This window comes from Bos taurus, chromosome 17, assembly GCF_002263795.3.
Source record: "Bos taurus isolate L1 Dominette 01449 registration number 42190680 breed Hereford chromosome 17, ARS-UCD2.0, whole genome shotgun sequence".
In the NCBI taxonomy this organism is placed as follows: Eukaryota; Metazoa; Chordata; class Mammalia; order Artiodactyla; family Bovidae; genus Bos; species Bos taurus.
The window spans coordinates 35,121,329-35,137,870 of record NC_037344.1 but is presented as its reverse complement, the minus strand read 5'-3'; the positions used below and the strand labels follow the sequence as shown (position 1 = coordinate 35,137,870).

Genomic DNA, 16,542 nt, shown 5'->3' with positions numbered 1-16,542 from the left:
GGCTCCAAAATCACAGCAGATGGTGACTGCAGCCATGAAATTAAAAGACGCTTACTCCTTGGAAGGAAAGTTATGACCAACCTAGATAGCATTTTGAAAAGCAGAGACATTACTTAGCCAACAAAGGTCCGTGTAGTCAAGGCTATGGTTTTTCCTGTGGTCATGTATGGATGTGAGAGTTGGACTGTGAAGAAGGCTGAGCGCCGAAGAATTGATGCTTTTGAACTGTGGTGTTGGAGAAGACTCTTGAGAGTCCCTTGGACTGCAAAGAGATCCAACCAGTCCATTCTAAAGGAGATCAGCCCTGGGATTTCTTTGGAAGGAATGATGCTAAAGCTGAAACTCCAGTACTTTGGCCACCTCATGCGAAGAGTTGACTGATTGGAAAAGACTCTGATGGTGGGAGGGATTGGGGGCAGGAGGAGAAGGGGATGCCAGAGGATGAGATGGCTGGATGGCATCACTGACTGGATGGACGTGAGTCTGGGTGAACTCCGGGAGTTGGTGATGGACAGGGAGGCCTGGCGTGCTGTGATTCATGGGGTTGCAAAGAGTTGGACACGACTGAGCGACTGAACTGAACTGAACTGAAAGCATAAAATATGCTTTATTTTTTCTATAGAAACTAAAAATTTAGGTGTGTGATTAATAATCCATTATACAAATGTAGATGTGTTTTTCTGTTAGGAGAAACAAATATATCAGAGAATATTCTTCTCTCGGAATTTCTGGTAGAACCCAGGTATTAATTGATTACTGTGTATGTGTGTGTGCCTAGGAGAGTCAGCAACATGGAATTTTACAAAGCAGTCAGTGTGCCACGTACCAGGTCCAGTGGTACAAGCTAAGCATCCACAATCAAGTGGAGACAGTTTCTGTTCTCAGATCACCAGGAAGTAGAGGTGGGGTATGGGGAAGGTCAGTGATAATCTGTGTGGTATGTGCTGTAAGAATCCACAGATCTTGGTGACAGATGAAATGGGGAATGGAAATGAAAAAGGTGTAAGGATTTTGGATGACTCCAAGCTTCCCATGCTGGGCAACTTGGGGCGGGGGGGGGGGGGGGGGGGGAGGGGGTGTGCATCGTTAACCAAGATAGAAAATGTAAGCAAGTGTGAAAGTCGTTAGTCATAACTGACTATTTGTGACCCATGGACTGTAACCCTGCCAGCCTCCTCTGTCCATGGGATTCTCCCACTGGAGTGGGTGGCAACCCACTTTTCCTACTTCAGGGGATCTTCCTACTTCCCACCCCATTTCCTACTCCAGGGGAGCTTCCTGACCCAGGGATCGAACCCAGGCCTCCTGCATTGCAGGCTGAGTCTTTACTGTCTGAGCCACATAAATTTGAAGAGAAAGACAACATATTGAGTTTTAAATATCTGTAAGTTATTCAGGTGGAGATGTCTAGTAGACAGAAATATGGATCTAGAGTTAAAGAAGTCAGGGTTGAATATAAGTCATCAAGGAAGTCATCAGGAAGTCATCAAGGCATAAAGGTAACACTTTACAATCAATATGAATTGTTGTGTTAGTCACACAGTCGTGTCTGACTCTTTGTGACCCATAGACTGGGGGCTGCCAGGCTTCTCTGTCCATGGGATTTTCCAGGCAAGAATACAGGAGTGGGTTGCCATTTCCTTGTCCAAATGAATAACTTAGATCAACAGAAAAAGAAAAGAGAAAAGCAAGTGGAAGATGAACCCCAGGAAATAGCAAGACTCATAAATGAGTTAAGGAATAAGAACCAGCAAAGAGACTGAGGAGGACTGACCACAGAGATAGGAGAAGAATAAAATGGGAGTGTTCCTCAGGAGAAGGAGAAGCATCATTTTATCCTGATTTCTGTGTTATGGAGCGGTCAGGTAGAATGGATAAAGACAAAAACCTTCAGCATTAAGGACTTTAGAGAGAGCAGTTTCAGTAGAAGGGTAGATGAAGTATCTGGTACATTATTTTCCTCACCTCAACCTGTGTCTCCTTAGCAGGCATAAAGTAGGGCACCTACTTGCACCTCTATTTATAGTATCAGTTTCTATACTTTTGACAACTAGAAGCAGATTTCTTCATTTTCCCTTTTTCCTTCTTCCTTGTCCCCAAGCATATTGAGATTAATCTTCCTCCTATGTGAAGTATTATTCTCTTCTCCCCTACATATCCTATAGAAGATAACTACTGTTTCTTGGCTTTTTTGCACAAAAATTCTGGTTAAGAAAAAAAAGGAAGCACCTTTCTATTCTTATCTGAACAGAAGCTCTCTGGACAGCTTCATTTGTATTAGTGAACTTTGCAAATAACACTCCTATTGTACCCTCCCTCCATCATCAAGACTGTGTGCACACGTCAGATGATCTGGTTAAAGACAATTTGAGTAAAAAAATTTGATTGAAAAGACAAATTGGTAGACACCCAGAACTGGTTATAAACTCATATTTCCAGTTACTTGTTTTGCATCCTTTGTATTTTGATGTTTATTTTACTTTATAATGCCAAGTCACATAAAGAGACAGTAACAGAGCACAACCCCTGTGCAGCCCTTAGCACCACTGTTGCTGTTGTCCCATACCCCATTACCAGGTAATATTTATTACTTGGAGACCACTAATGGTTGCTCGGCCATTGGTTGGTGCCACAACATGCCCCTCCCCCAAGTGAGCAACTGTCAATGAGTGACTGTTGGTGGTCCTGCTCAGCCATTGGTTGCTGCTGCAGTGGGCCCCTCCTCCAGGCAACCAACTGCCAATGAGTGACCTTTAGTGGTTCAGCGGTCAGCCAACAGTCAATGGAGTGGTGGTCACCAGGCAGGCAGAGAGTGAGGTATGAGACAGATCCCAGCCTTCTTCCTGGGGCCCTCCAGCTCACCAGGCTTCTGGATGAGGGAACAGGTGGGGGGCTGTGTCCTGTAGGGCTCCAGAGCCCTCACCAAGACCACCTGCTGGCCCGGCCCAGGCTTTGAGGTGATGGTGAACCTCTCCCCCATCCCTGCCTGTGTAACCTAAGGGCAGTGACCTCTCTCTCTGGGTCACAGTCTACAGGACCTGGCCCCCACCACCTGGGTGGCCTGAGGAGCCCAGGGCCAGTTAGATCCTGGACACCTGGCTTCCTCAGCGATGACAACTGGCCCTGAGGAAATCACCAGATGAGATCTACTCCTCTTAGCTAGGACCTGGACCTTGGAGGGTGAAAGCTGTGTCTAAGGATCCAGCCGTTTCTTGTCAGAATAGAGAATAACATTCATTTCAAGAGATTTATAAGAGCACCATTACTGACCATGACCTGACCTTTAGAACAAAGGATTTGACACCCAAGAAGTTTACAAAAACTAACCACACCCTTCCCTCACCTTTCCTAGAAAAGGGCTTCGCTGAAAACTTTTTGAGGAGTTTGGGATTTTTTAGAGCTTGAGCAACCAATCTCGTTGCATGGCCCTCAAACCATTCTGTGTTCCAAATTCCCAAGTTTTGGTATTATTCGGCCTCACCGTGTATCTGGCACATGGACTTGTGTTTAGATAACAGGACTAGTCCTACATATATTGGAGGCTTTCTAAGTACAGAAAAATTACAACAGCAATGGCCAAAAAAAAAAAAAAAACCTAAATTTTTTTCTTTTACAAAATGGTTATGGGAATCACATTAAGATCAGAAATAAATTGTGATGTGAAGCATAATACAGGTCACAGCAATCTGTTTAGCCCTAAGGCAGTAAACATTGAGAGAGGCTGGAGAACTGCTTTTTGTGATATGAGCTGGTTGTGTGAATGTAAGCTTTAAGCTTCAGAGAACTATGTGGAAGCTGGTTTGGGGATTTAGCAAGTTGATTACAAAGTTGGTCCTAGATGTATTGAATTTAAGGTTCTAATCTAGAGAGAGGTCTTGATGGAAAAGCCAACCAGAAATGTGTAAATGGGAAAGGGAAATCTGAAGAAAAATTGAGGCTGGAGGAGATTTGAGAGTCAATCCATGAAACTGTGGGGCTGGTTAAGATTAGCAAGGTAGAATACAGGGTGAGATAAAAGGTTTGATAATACCCATTTCCCAATCTTCCACAATATAGAATGTGAACTTTTAGCTAAGCATGTCACCTCCTGAAATCAAAGACCACACTTCTCAGCTCACCATAGAGCTGTTGACCACATGATCAAGTTCTTTTTGAATTATGTGTTGTCAGGAGTGTTTATAGAACTTCTAGGACAGAGCATCCCCTCTTTCTCCTTCCTGGTGCTTGGAATGCAGAGGCAGTGGCTGACTCTAGCCATCACGTTGGCATGGGGTGTTCTTGAGGAAGTCACACGCAGTGGGCAAAGTAGTAGAAGGACCTGTGGTTCTGTTGAAATTATAAGCCTGTTATGTACCTACTCTGGACATTCTGTAAACTAGATTTTCTTTTACTAGAAAGAATAAACCCTTGTGTGTGGAAGCCAAAGTCTTCATTACTTTCAACTGAACATAATCTAATATAGATTCAGGGTGTAAAAAAGGAAGAGGTACTAAAGAAAAAGACAAAGAAGGCAAAATCAGAGAGGTAAAAATAGGAGGATTAGGACAGGGTATATCAGAGAACCAATGGGAAAAAAGATTGAAGGATATGAAGTTTTAATACCTTCTGAAGGTTTTAAATACTGAAGAGAGAATGATCATATTTCTTTGTAAGTATATTAAAATTATGAGGAAAACAAATTATTAATCGTAACTGATTGTGCATCATTTATTTAGTGTTGCAAACACCTAGAACTTACAATTTTCCATTATTCTAAAAGACTTTATCATTTACTTTATAATGCATTTCTTAATTCTCTTTCAATTGAGGCTAACCTGAGCCAGAAACCCTCATAAATTATATTTCATGTTTCAATTTGACTATGACTGTATTATATAATGGATAGTGGCAAAGAAGCAACAAAAAATCTGTATGTTTATGTATTTTGGGTATAAACTCTTTATTGGTCATATCATTTGCAAATATTTTCTCCCATTCACTAGGTTGTCTTTTCATTTTGTTGATGGTTTCCTTTGCTGTGCAAAAGCTTTTAAGTTTAAATTATGTCCCATTTGTTTATTTTTGCTTTTGCTTCTTTCACATTGTTTATATTTGGTGTGAGAAAATGTTCTAATTCTTTTTTTTTTTTTTTTACATGCAGCTGTCCGGTTTCCCTAACATCATATGTCTTTTCCTCATTGTATATTCCTGCCTCCCTTGTCATAGATCACTTGTCCATGAATGTGTGGATTTGTTTCTGGGCACTCTATTCTGTTTTTGTGTCAATACTATACTGTTTTTATTACTGTAGCCTTATTGTATAGTCTGAAGTCAGGCAGCATGATACCTCAAGCTTTGTTGTTCTTTCTCAAGATTTCTTTGGCTAAACAGAGTCTTTTGCAGTTCCATATAAACTTTAAGATTATTCTAGTTCTGTGAAAAATTTCATGGGTATTTTCATAGCGATTGTATTAAAGCTGTAGATTACTTTGGGACAGCTCTTACAACTCAACATCAAAAAACAGAACACCTGATTAAAAATGGGCAGAAAGCTTGAATAGAAATTCTTCCAAAAGAGACATACAGATGGCCAACAGACACATGAAAAGATGCTCAACATTGCTAGTCATCAGAGAAATACAAAATAAAATCACAATGAGATATCACCTCATACCTGTCAGAAAGGCTATCATCAAAAAGACCACAAATAACAAAAACTGACAAGGATATGGGGGAAAGAGAATCCTTGTGTATCATTGGCAGGAAGGTAAATTGGTGCAGCATCTATGGAAAACAATATGAAGGTTTCTTAAAACTAAAAACAGAACTACTATATGATCCAGCAGTTCCTCTCCTGAGTATATATCCAAAGAAAACAAAAACACTGTTTGGAAAAGATACATGCACCCAGTATTCAGAGCAGCATTATTTACAATAGCCAAGATATGGAAGCGACCTGTGTCCATCAGTAAATGATTGGATTAAGATGTGACATACACACATAGACATAGGAATATTAATCAGCCATAAAAAGAATGAAATTTTGCCATTTGTAACAATATAGGTGGACCTGGCAGAGAAGGCAGTGGCACCCACTCCAGTACTCTTCCCTGGAAAATCCCATGGACGGAGGAGCCTGGTAGGCTGCAGTCCATGGGGTTGCTAAGAGTCAGACACGACTGAGCGACTTCACTTTCGCTTTTCACTTTCCTGCATTGGAGAAGGAAATGGCAACCCACTCCAGTGTTCTTGCCTAGAGAATCCCAGGGACGGGGGAGCCTGGTGGGCTGCCATCTATGGGGTCGCACAGAGTCAGACACGACTGAAGCAACTTAGCAGCAGCAGGTGGACCCAGAGGTTATTATGCTTAATGAAATAAGTCAGACAAAAAGACAAATAAAAATAACATATAATTTTGTGTTATCACTTATATATGGAATCTAAAAATGAAACAAACAAATGAATATAATAACAACAAAAAAGACTCACAGATATAGAGTTCAAACTAGTGATTACCAGCAGGGTGAGGGGAGTAGGGGAGGGACAAGATAGGGATAGGGGATTAAGAGGTACAACTTCTGTGTATAAGATAAGTAAGCTACAAGGTTGTATTGCATAGCACAGATAATATAACCAATATTTTATAACTTTAAATGGAGTATAATATATTAAAATATTGAATCACCATATATTGAAGCTAATATAATATTTTAAATCAGGTGTACTTTAATAAAAAAATCACTGTGCAAAATGAAATTTATAAGCCTCTAGAAAAGTTAATGGTAGTGAATACTTCAGGTATTCTGAATGATACAGTTATACTGGATATTTTGTGTAGGGTTCAGTATCTTTGTTCTGAGCCAGGAAATTTATATCTATCTTATTGATAATGTTCATCTCACAAAATGAGGATGCTGACTGGAATATAATTTTATTAAAAGAGAGTTTCATATCAGTTCAGTCACTCAGTTGTATTTGACTCTTTGCAACCCCATGGACTGCAGCATGCAAGAATTCCCTGTCCATTACCAGCTCCTGGAGCTTACTCAAACTTATGTCCATCGAGTCGGTGATGCCATCCAACCATCTCATCTGCTGTCATCCCCTTCTCCTCCCACCTTCAATCTTTCCCAGCATCAGGGTCTTTTCCAATGAGTCAGTTCTTCACATCAGGTGGCCAAAGTATTGGAGTTTCAGCTTCAGCATCAGTCCTTCTAATGAATATTTAGGACTGATCTCCTTTAGGATTGACTGGTTGGATCTCCTTGCAGTCCAAGGGACTCTCAAAAGTCTTCTCCAACAGCACAGTTCAAAAGCATCAATTCTTCGGTGCTCAGCTTTCTTTTATAGTCTAACTCTCACTCCATACCTGACTACTGGAAAAACCATAGCTTTGACTAGAGGGACCTTTGTCTCTGCTTTTTAATATGCTGTCTAGATTGGTCATAGCTTTTCTTCCAAGGAGCAAGCATCTTTTAATTTCATGGCTGCAGTCACCATCTGCAGTGATTTTAGAGCACCCCCCCCCAAAAAAAGAATTTGGCTTAAAACTCAACATTCAGAAAACTAAGATCGTGGCATCCATTCTCATCACTTCATGGCAAATAGATGGGAAACAATGGAAACAGTGAAAAAAGAGAGTTTACAATTGCTTAAAATCCAAAGTTGGATAAGATTTTCATGCAAGTGTTATGGTCCTTTAATGGACCAGAACCTGGTGGTCCGGAATCAACAATAAGAAAGTGAGAGAAAGAAAGAGGTTAATATTCCCTGGGTTATGCAGAAAACCAATAAAACCCTAGGACAGGGCTTGTATAGCTCACGTAGGCACAGGGCGCCCTCTCAAGAGGTCTTGAGAGGTCTTGAAAGCCCGGGCAGGAAAATGAGCACGGCAGGCTTCCACACTCCAGAGAATCAGCCAGAAAGAGAGATATAGAGATAAAGAAGGAGATGGGGACCCAAGTCTCTAGTGGAACAAGGATGCTTTATTGAACTCTGTGTGAGTATATATACCGTATTACAAGGTAGCTTCTTCAGATAAAGATCAAAAGACCAGACTTTACACGTCACCAAGGAAACAAGGAGTAATAGAGGCCATAAAGCCAAAGACAATCCATATCAAAAGAGGGTCGTAAATCACTTTCACCATATGGAAAAGCTAATGAAGGAAATCTTCTAATTCCTGACAGGAACTTATAAGGAACAAAGGGCTCATGAGAGACAGAAAACAGCACACAGGAATCCTACTGTTAAACATTCCGACACGCAGGCAGAAACATGAAGTTTAAAAGATTTTCCAAATCAGTAAGAATATTCTACAAAAGCAGAATTTCATATTATTTGCTTTCTTCTTTTTACTGAAATATAGTTGACTTACAATATTGTGTTAGATTCAAGTATACAACATACTAATCTGATATTTCTATATATTATGCACATAAAATGTTACTACAATATTATTGACTGTATTTACAATATATTGACTATGTGTGTGCTCAGTCACTCAGTAGCGTCTGATTCTTTGTGACCCCTGGACTATAGCCCACCAGGCCCCTCTGCCCATAGGATTTTCCAGGCAAGAATATTAGAGTGGGGTGCCATTTCCTCTTCCAGGGGATCTTTCAAACTCAGGGATTGAACCTGAGTCTTTTGCATCTCCTGCTTTGGCAGGTGGATTCTTTACCACTAGTACCAGCATATTATTGACTATAATGTTGTACATTATATTCTTACGACTTAGAATATAATGGTACTTTGTGCCTCTGACTCCCCTTCACCTATTTTGCCCATCTGACTTACTCTTTATATTGACTTGGAGTTACCATATTTTAAATCCATTTTAAGAGTAGTGACCTACTTCTGATAGTATATTAAACTTAGAGTATCTAATTAAGAAGAAATTAAGAAAATATCTATTAGGAAGGAAGAAAGAATAGGATATTATAGTCAACTGAATTTTCTGGACAATCCAAAATCAAATAAAATGCTTTTAGTTTCAATTACTACATTTGAGAGAGTCACTTTACATTATATTCTTTCCAGTCTTTGTAATTAAGGTACAATATACTACAACTATAATTGCATATTTTGATGCTTAATTTTCAGTGTCTTGAGAGCAGTTTGGAAATATAGGTATAGAAAGAATGAGGATTATATCCTGGGATTCAACTCTCAATATTATAGATAAGGAACTGAGGCTCTGAAAAGTCAAAAGCATAAACACATGAGTGCATCCACATATGCATTCATAATAGGATGCAGATTTATATCCAAGTATCAAACTAAACAACTGTTATTTTTATAAGATTTCAAGGAGAGTTTAATAAAGCACAAGAATTTTAATTTTTAACAAATGTGATCATCATGAATTTTCCTCTACTCACACATACAAACAAAATTCATATTTATTCTCTTTCACATAATATATTCAAAATTACCCATAGCTTGATGACTGTAGAACTGGATGTTTGAACCTGTAGTATTTTGAAGTCTCTAAAGAACCTTCCAGATGTTCAAGCTGGTTTTAGAAAAGGCAGAGGAACCAGAGATCGAATTGCCAACATCTGATCATCAAAAAAGCAAGAGGTTTCCAGAAAAACATCTATTTCTGCTTTATTGACTATGCCAAAGCCTTTGACTGTGTGGATCACAATAAACTAGAAAATTCTGAAAGACATGGGCATACCAGACCACCTGACCTGCCTCTTGAGAAACCTGTATGCAGGTCAGGAAGCAACAGTTAGAACTGGACATGGAACAACAGACTGGCTCCAAATAGGAAAAGGGGTACGTCAAAGCTGTATATTGTCACCCTGCTTATTTAACTTCTATGCAGAGTACATCATGAGGAACACTGGGCTGGAGGAAGCATAAGCTGGAATCAAGATTGCTGGAGAAATATAAATAACCTCAGATATGCAGATGACACCACCCTTATGGCAGAAAGTGAAGAGGAACTAAAGAGTCTCTTGATGAAAGTGAAAGAGGAGAGTGAAAAAGTTGGCTTAAAGCTCAACATTCAGAAAACTAAGATCATGGCATTTGGTCCCATCACTTCATGGGAAATCGATGGGGAAACAGTGGAAACAGTGTCAGACTTTATTTTTCTGGGCTCCAAAATCACTGCAGATGGCGATTGCATCAATGAAATTAAAAGACGCTTACTCCTTGGAAGGAAAGTTATGACCAACCTAGACAGCATATTAAAAAGCAGATTGGATACTTCCCAGCAAGTCATGACTCTTTAGAATGTAGAGGAATTCCCCATTATTTTCAGCTTTGTGCTTTAGTTGAAATTTCAAGGCAATAGAAAAAGTTCTATTCCACTTGTGTTTGATTATGTGCAGTAATTTTCATGGGTTGTGTATAAAATGAAAAAATTGAATTAGCTCATTGTTCTGAGGTCACTTCTATTAATTTAAAAAAAAAAAATCCTAGTACTTATCCTGAATTCCTTTCTTTGATAGTCTAGCTTCTTGAGAAAATAAATCAGGAAATAAGCCCCTAAAGTTCTCAGAGCAAGTAAAAATAATATTTAAGCCTCCCCTCTCCCCAGCACACACAAGCCTGAGTACTTATTTAGCAGGAAATTCCCCTGGGTCTTTCCTCCATCCCTATTTACTCTGCCTTTCATATACTGCTCAGATTTAAGTCTCTAAATACTACAAAGTTAGTGTTCCTTTGTTTGCAAATGACAGAATTCACCCCAAAAATGCTTGTCAGTTAGTTGCAACCAATCGAAAACCTGAGTCAAAAACGCCCTTTAAAAGTAAAGGAAATGTTTCATCCATGTAAGTGACATATCTAGAGGCTTCCAGCAAAGTTGGATCCAGATTCTCACCAAGAACCCGTTTTGGGGTTTTTTTGTTTGTTTGTTTGTATGTTTTCTGCATGGTTTTGGCTTTATCTTAAATACAACTTCCCTTACAGTTGTAAGGTGTCTGTCAGAAGCACCTGACACTTCAAGTCTCCTCCATTATGTCCACTGAATATCTTTTTTTGCTAACTCCTAAGAATGACAAAGGGAACTTACTCAGAAGTTTCCAGAAAAAAATCTCTTAATAGATCAGTCAGGACAAACTAGGTCATGTGTTCACTTGTGCATAAATAACCCTATCCAGGATAATGAGGCATGCTAACTGGCTTCAGTCTGGATGCACTGTAGAACTGAGATTTAGGATCAGTTCTATTCAAAACACAGGATTGGAAATATGGCAAACTGTTAGGAAGGAGGAAGTAAAAAAATGGACACTGGGAAAGCATCAAGAAATCAACATTCAACATCACCAAGAAATCAACAATCAGCAACAATCCACTACATCAACATAAGGGATAAAGCAGGACTTATTGTCAGAATATGGCGATGTCTTAGAGAATCTGAGGACAGGAGTGTTATGGGCCTGAAGAAGGAATTGCATTGGTAATAAGATGTCCATCATGAATCTTTGCACTTTTTTATTGCCTCATAATGACACAGATAACCACAATGGTGTGATCACTAATCTAGAGCCAGACATCCTGGAATGTGAAGTCAAGTGGGCCTTAGGAAGCATCACTACAAACAAAGCTGGTGGAGGTGATGGAATTCCAGTTGAGCTATTTCAAATCCTGAAAGATGATGCTGTTGAAGTGCTGCACTGAATAGGACAGCAAATTTGGAAAGCTCAGCAGTGGCCACAGGACTGGAAAAGGTCAGTTTTCATTCCAACCCCAAAGAAGGGCAATGCCAAAGAATGATCAAACTACCACAGAATTGTACTCATCTCACACGCCAGCAAATTAATGTCCAAAATTCTCCAAACTAGGCTTCAACAGTACATGAACAGAAAACTTCCAGATATTCAAGCTGGATTTAGAAAAAGCAGAGGAACCAGAGATCAAATTGCCAACATCTGTTATATCATGAAAACAAGAGAAGTCCAGAAAAACATCTACTTCTGCTTCATTGACTATGTTAAAGCCTTTGACTGTGTGGATCATAACAAACTGTGGAAAATTCTTAAAGATATGGGAATACCAGACCACCTTACCTGCCTCCTGAGAAACCTGTATACATGTCAAGAAGTAACAGTTAGAACCAGACATGGAACAATGGACTGGTTCCAAATGGGGGAAGGAGTACATCAAGGCCATGTATTGTCACCCTGCTTATTTAACTTCTATGCAAAGAGCATCATGTGAAATACTGGGCTGAGTGAAGCAGAAGCTCAAATCAAGATTGCGGAGTGACATATCTATAACCTCAGATATGCAGATGACACCACCCTTATGGCAGCAAGCAAAGAGGAACTAAAGAACCTCTTGATGAAGGTGAAAGAGAAGAGAGAAAAAGCTAGCTTAAAATACAACATTCAGAAAACTAAGATCATGGCACCCAGTCCCATCACTTCATGAGAAATAGATGGGGAAACAATGGAAACAGTTGCAGACTTTATTTTCTTGGGCTCCGAAATCACTGCAGATCATGACTATAGCCATGAAATTAAAAGACACTTGCTCCTTGGAAGAAAAGCTATGACAAACCTAGACAGCTTATTAAAAAGAAGAGATATCACTTTGCCGACAGTCAAAGCTATGGTTTTTCCAGTAGTCATGTACAGATGTGAGAGGTGGACCATAAAGAAGGCTGAACACTGAAGAATTGATGCTTTTGAACTGTGGTATTGGGAAAGACTCTTGAGAGTCCCTTGGACTGCAAGGAGATCCAACCAATCAATCCTAAAGGAAATCAACCCTGAATATGCATTGAAAGTACTGATGCTAAAGCTCCAACACTTTGGCCACATGATGCTAAGAGCTGACTCATTGTAAAAGACCTTGATGCTGGGAAAGATTGAAGGCAAGAGGAGAAAGGGACAACAGAAGCAGAGATGGTTGGATGGTATCACGGACTCAATGGACATGAGTTTTAGCAAGCTCCAGGAGATGTTGAAGGACAGGGGAATCTGGCTGCTGCAGTTCATGGGGTCACAAAGAGTCGGACACGACTGAGCGACTGAACAACTTATTAAGCGTCTGCTTTATAAAGGACAGGCCATGTGGTGGGCTTATATGATGGCTTCTCAGTTCATGTATCACAGTTATAGACACACTGAGAATTAACATTCTTTCTATCTCCAGAATCCACATTACCCAAGAAGGACCCCTGGTTAACCTATCAGAGGCACAGATCACCATAAAAATAAAAAAAATTAAAAAAACTTGCTTTTTCTAGGAATCTGTGTATCAGGGATCTTGGCAGCTTTAATACAATCTGTCTGCCCCAGAAGTAACCACCTGAGACTGACATATCACCATACTTGTCTGTAATAAGAGAAGGAAAAGGAATATACAGATCAGACACAAGAATCTAAGAGTATGGTAAAGCATCAGAACAGACAGTTCCACATAACACAATGGATCGTATTCATGATGATAGTTCCAGGTCATTATACTGGGTTCACTCTATTCTAGTTAAATTGAAATTTTACTCTTGTGGAATAAGGTATGGCTATCATTATACTAGTTAATATAACCTACAGCCTCCCTATTTGATCTTTTGTGGTTTCCTTAATCACTGTACATTGTCCAGATTGCTTGTTAAGATTCCCTTCATTATGTGTATCTGCAGTTATTTCTGACATTGATTCTGAATCACTATAACTGTTTCTAACATGAATCCTTTCAACAAATATTTCCTTCTTACTAAACACTGTGCTTGCCTTCTTCCATAATATATGTAGTTTTATCTATATAATTTTGACTGGCTGATGAAGGTATGTGTGTTATTTATCTTAGTTCCCAGAGGTGGATTTGTTGTCAAACTATTTATAGATTTCCTTATTCCCAGGTTCTAGTTACAAAACTCAATATATCTGCTGAATGATTTGTCTATGTTGAAGTCTGATTCACTTGAGAAGTAATGTTGTGTCTATGCTGAAGGACCCTCAAGCACACAGTGCTGGAATAAACAGACTTATTACCAGAGAAATGAAAATAAATTATTCTCATCTATAAGTGTGGCAGGAATGCTGAGAAGCTAGACACAGGCTTGCCTCCCTTGAGGCTTTGTTCTGCCTTTCCTTCACTTGGTCTAGATTCACAGACCTTTCTGGAGAGAGGACAGCAGGGTGGGTAAGAATGCGGACTCAAGTGTCAGGATACTGGGTAGTGATCAAGGACATGAGCTGGCTTAGAATTTCACTTCTCTGAGAAAGTCTGGGGAAAGTATTTGACTTTTTCTCTCTCAATTTTTTTCCTTTATACAAGGGTAATAATAATAAAAGTCTTCCCATCTGACCCAATGGTAAAGAATCCCCCTGCCAATGTAGGAGACATGGGTTCAATCCCTGGGTTGGGAAGACCCCCTGGAAAACAAAATAGCAGTCTACTCCAGTATTCTTACCAGAATAATCCCATGAACAGAGGGGCCTGGTGGGCTATAGTCCATGGGGTCACAAAAGTCAGACACAACTTGGCAACTAAATAACAACAATAGTAAATAATACCACCTACCTCCTAGGGCGGTTGCATGCGTGTTTGTGTGTGCTCAGTCATGTCTGACTCTTTGTACCCCCTGGACTGTAGCCCACCAGGCTTCTCTGTCCATGGAATTCTCTAGGCAAGAATACTGGAGTGGGTTGTCATTTGCTTTTCCAGGGAATTTCCCAATCCAGGGATCAAACCCACATCTCTTGCATCTTCTGTATTGTCAGATGGATTCTTTACTACTGTGCTACCTGAGAAGCCCGGGAAACCCTAGGGCAGTTATAAAAATCCAAATTAAGAGCTTAGTATAGTGCCTATATTCAGTACACTGCCCTCTATAAATTTCTGTTCCTTTCATCCTCCTTCCTAACTTTTCTTTTCTTTTAGAAAAAGGAAACTTTTATTTTTGAATAGGCATTAAACCTGAATTTGATGCACATCACAGGTAATCTGCTAAAAGATTGCAAAGAGGTCAAGAAATCTCATCCCTGTATATAGACATGCAGATACAATGAATTATATATAGGTTTGCAAGATAAACGATAACTAGTCCAAGTAAGATGATTTGATAGCATAACTGATTCACTTTACTGTACCCCTGAAACTAACACAACATTGACTGTAAATCTACTATACTCCAATCAAAATTTTAAAGCAAACAAACAGAAAACAGTTTTAGGTGTACAACATAATGATTTCATATTTGTATATACTGCAGAATAATCACCACAGTAAGTCTAATTCTTTTCAGTCTTAATGAATCTTTGTAAACCAATGTAAGACATCTGGAAAATTTCTCTATTCTTGACTATAAAATCATCCTTACACTTTTCTGGAAATCACCTCTCTTAGTGAAATCCTGTCTCTTGGTCAGTTCAGGTTTCTTTCTAAAGAGCAAAGGCCAAAATCCTTAGTGGCAACTGGTGCTTTATTCTGCTCTAGAGATGAAATTGCAGGCCTGTTCTTCCTCTCTGTGTTCTGGAAAATGCCTAATACCTAAAACTGTCTGATGCTAATTAAGAATTAAATAGTAATCACAGTTTGAATTAAAGACTGAACAGTGACTCTGTGTGTCATAATACTTACCCTCCTTAGGCATTACCTTTATTTATAGTGACAAGCTCTTGTAATCAAAGTAGAGCAAATACTATATCCACATAATAAAAGCAAACACTTAGGGATAATGGGATAAAACAGCTGCCCCTGAGACAGGGCCCGGGAGTCACCACACTCCACACAGCCACCAGAGCCTGTCAGAGCTAACTTCAGGAGTCTGACTCACACTAACCAAACTCACAGTACACAGATCAAGTGCCCAAGAACCTTTGTTTATAATAAAGAGGAAAGTCACTCAGCAGACTGGATATTTGTAGTTTAGTAATTCTTAGCTTCCTTTCAAGTTCAGAGACCCCCTTTACCCTGCAGTGCTCTCACAGTTTGTCTGAAGGGATTTGGTTCTAAGAAATACCTCACCATCATAACTTTGTGATTTGTACCCAAAGGAGGCCCTGAATGTAATGATCTCTGGGTCTCTATTTTATTTACATATCACATCACAACATGTTAAGTGGCATCTTAAGGTATAAAGGACTTTGATAGAATTCAAGACACCCATATATAAAAATGTTGATGTAAATATATATTTACAATGTGAATCTCACCAGAATGTGAGTTTAGGGTGGAAAGAGGGAAAAAATCATGGAGAAAGACAAGTTTCTGAAGCACAATGTATGGAATGATTTTATGACTAAAACTTCTTAGTCTTAAAGCAGCAAGGCCAGTTGGATCCATAGTTTCTGTAATTGCACTGCCCCCTTGTGGTAAGATGGCTTAATTTGTTGGCTGAAAGGCGGGTTGGAAGAGGATAGAGGCTGGAACAATGCAAGGGCAGTAGGTCAGATGAGAAATAAAAGAAGCTCCCTGGAAGAGCGCCAGGAGATTCTGCCATTGAGAATGTTGGGGAAGCTCCTGGCACCTGCAGGGGCTGCTTTTATTGCCTATCTATGATGGCCAGCTCTCTCCAATTCCTTAGGACAGAGAAGATTTTACTTTGTTTTTGCTTTGCTTTGAATCCCTGTATAGGGTGGTTATCGTAAT

The 16,542-nt window shown here is 39.6% G+C and overlaps 1 long non-coding RNA gene across 11 annotated transcripts in view; it reads left to right on the top strand.

The window, feature by feature from the left end:
- Nucleotides 1–2,732: 2,732 nt before the first annotated feature.
- LOC112442028 (uncharacterized) overlaps nucleotides 2,733–16,542 on the top strand; it is an 80,599-nt gene continuing 66,789 nt past the window's right edge. For all 11 annotated transcript variants that reach the window (XR_009491040.1, XR_009491033.1, XR_009491041.1 and 8 more), the window contains exon 1: nucleotides 2,733–2,817. This is a non-coding gene — a long non-coding RNA (uncharacterized lncRNA). The remainder of the gene's footprint in view (nucleotides 2,818–16,542) is intronic.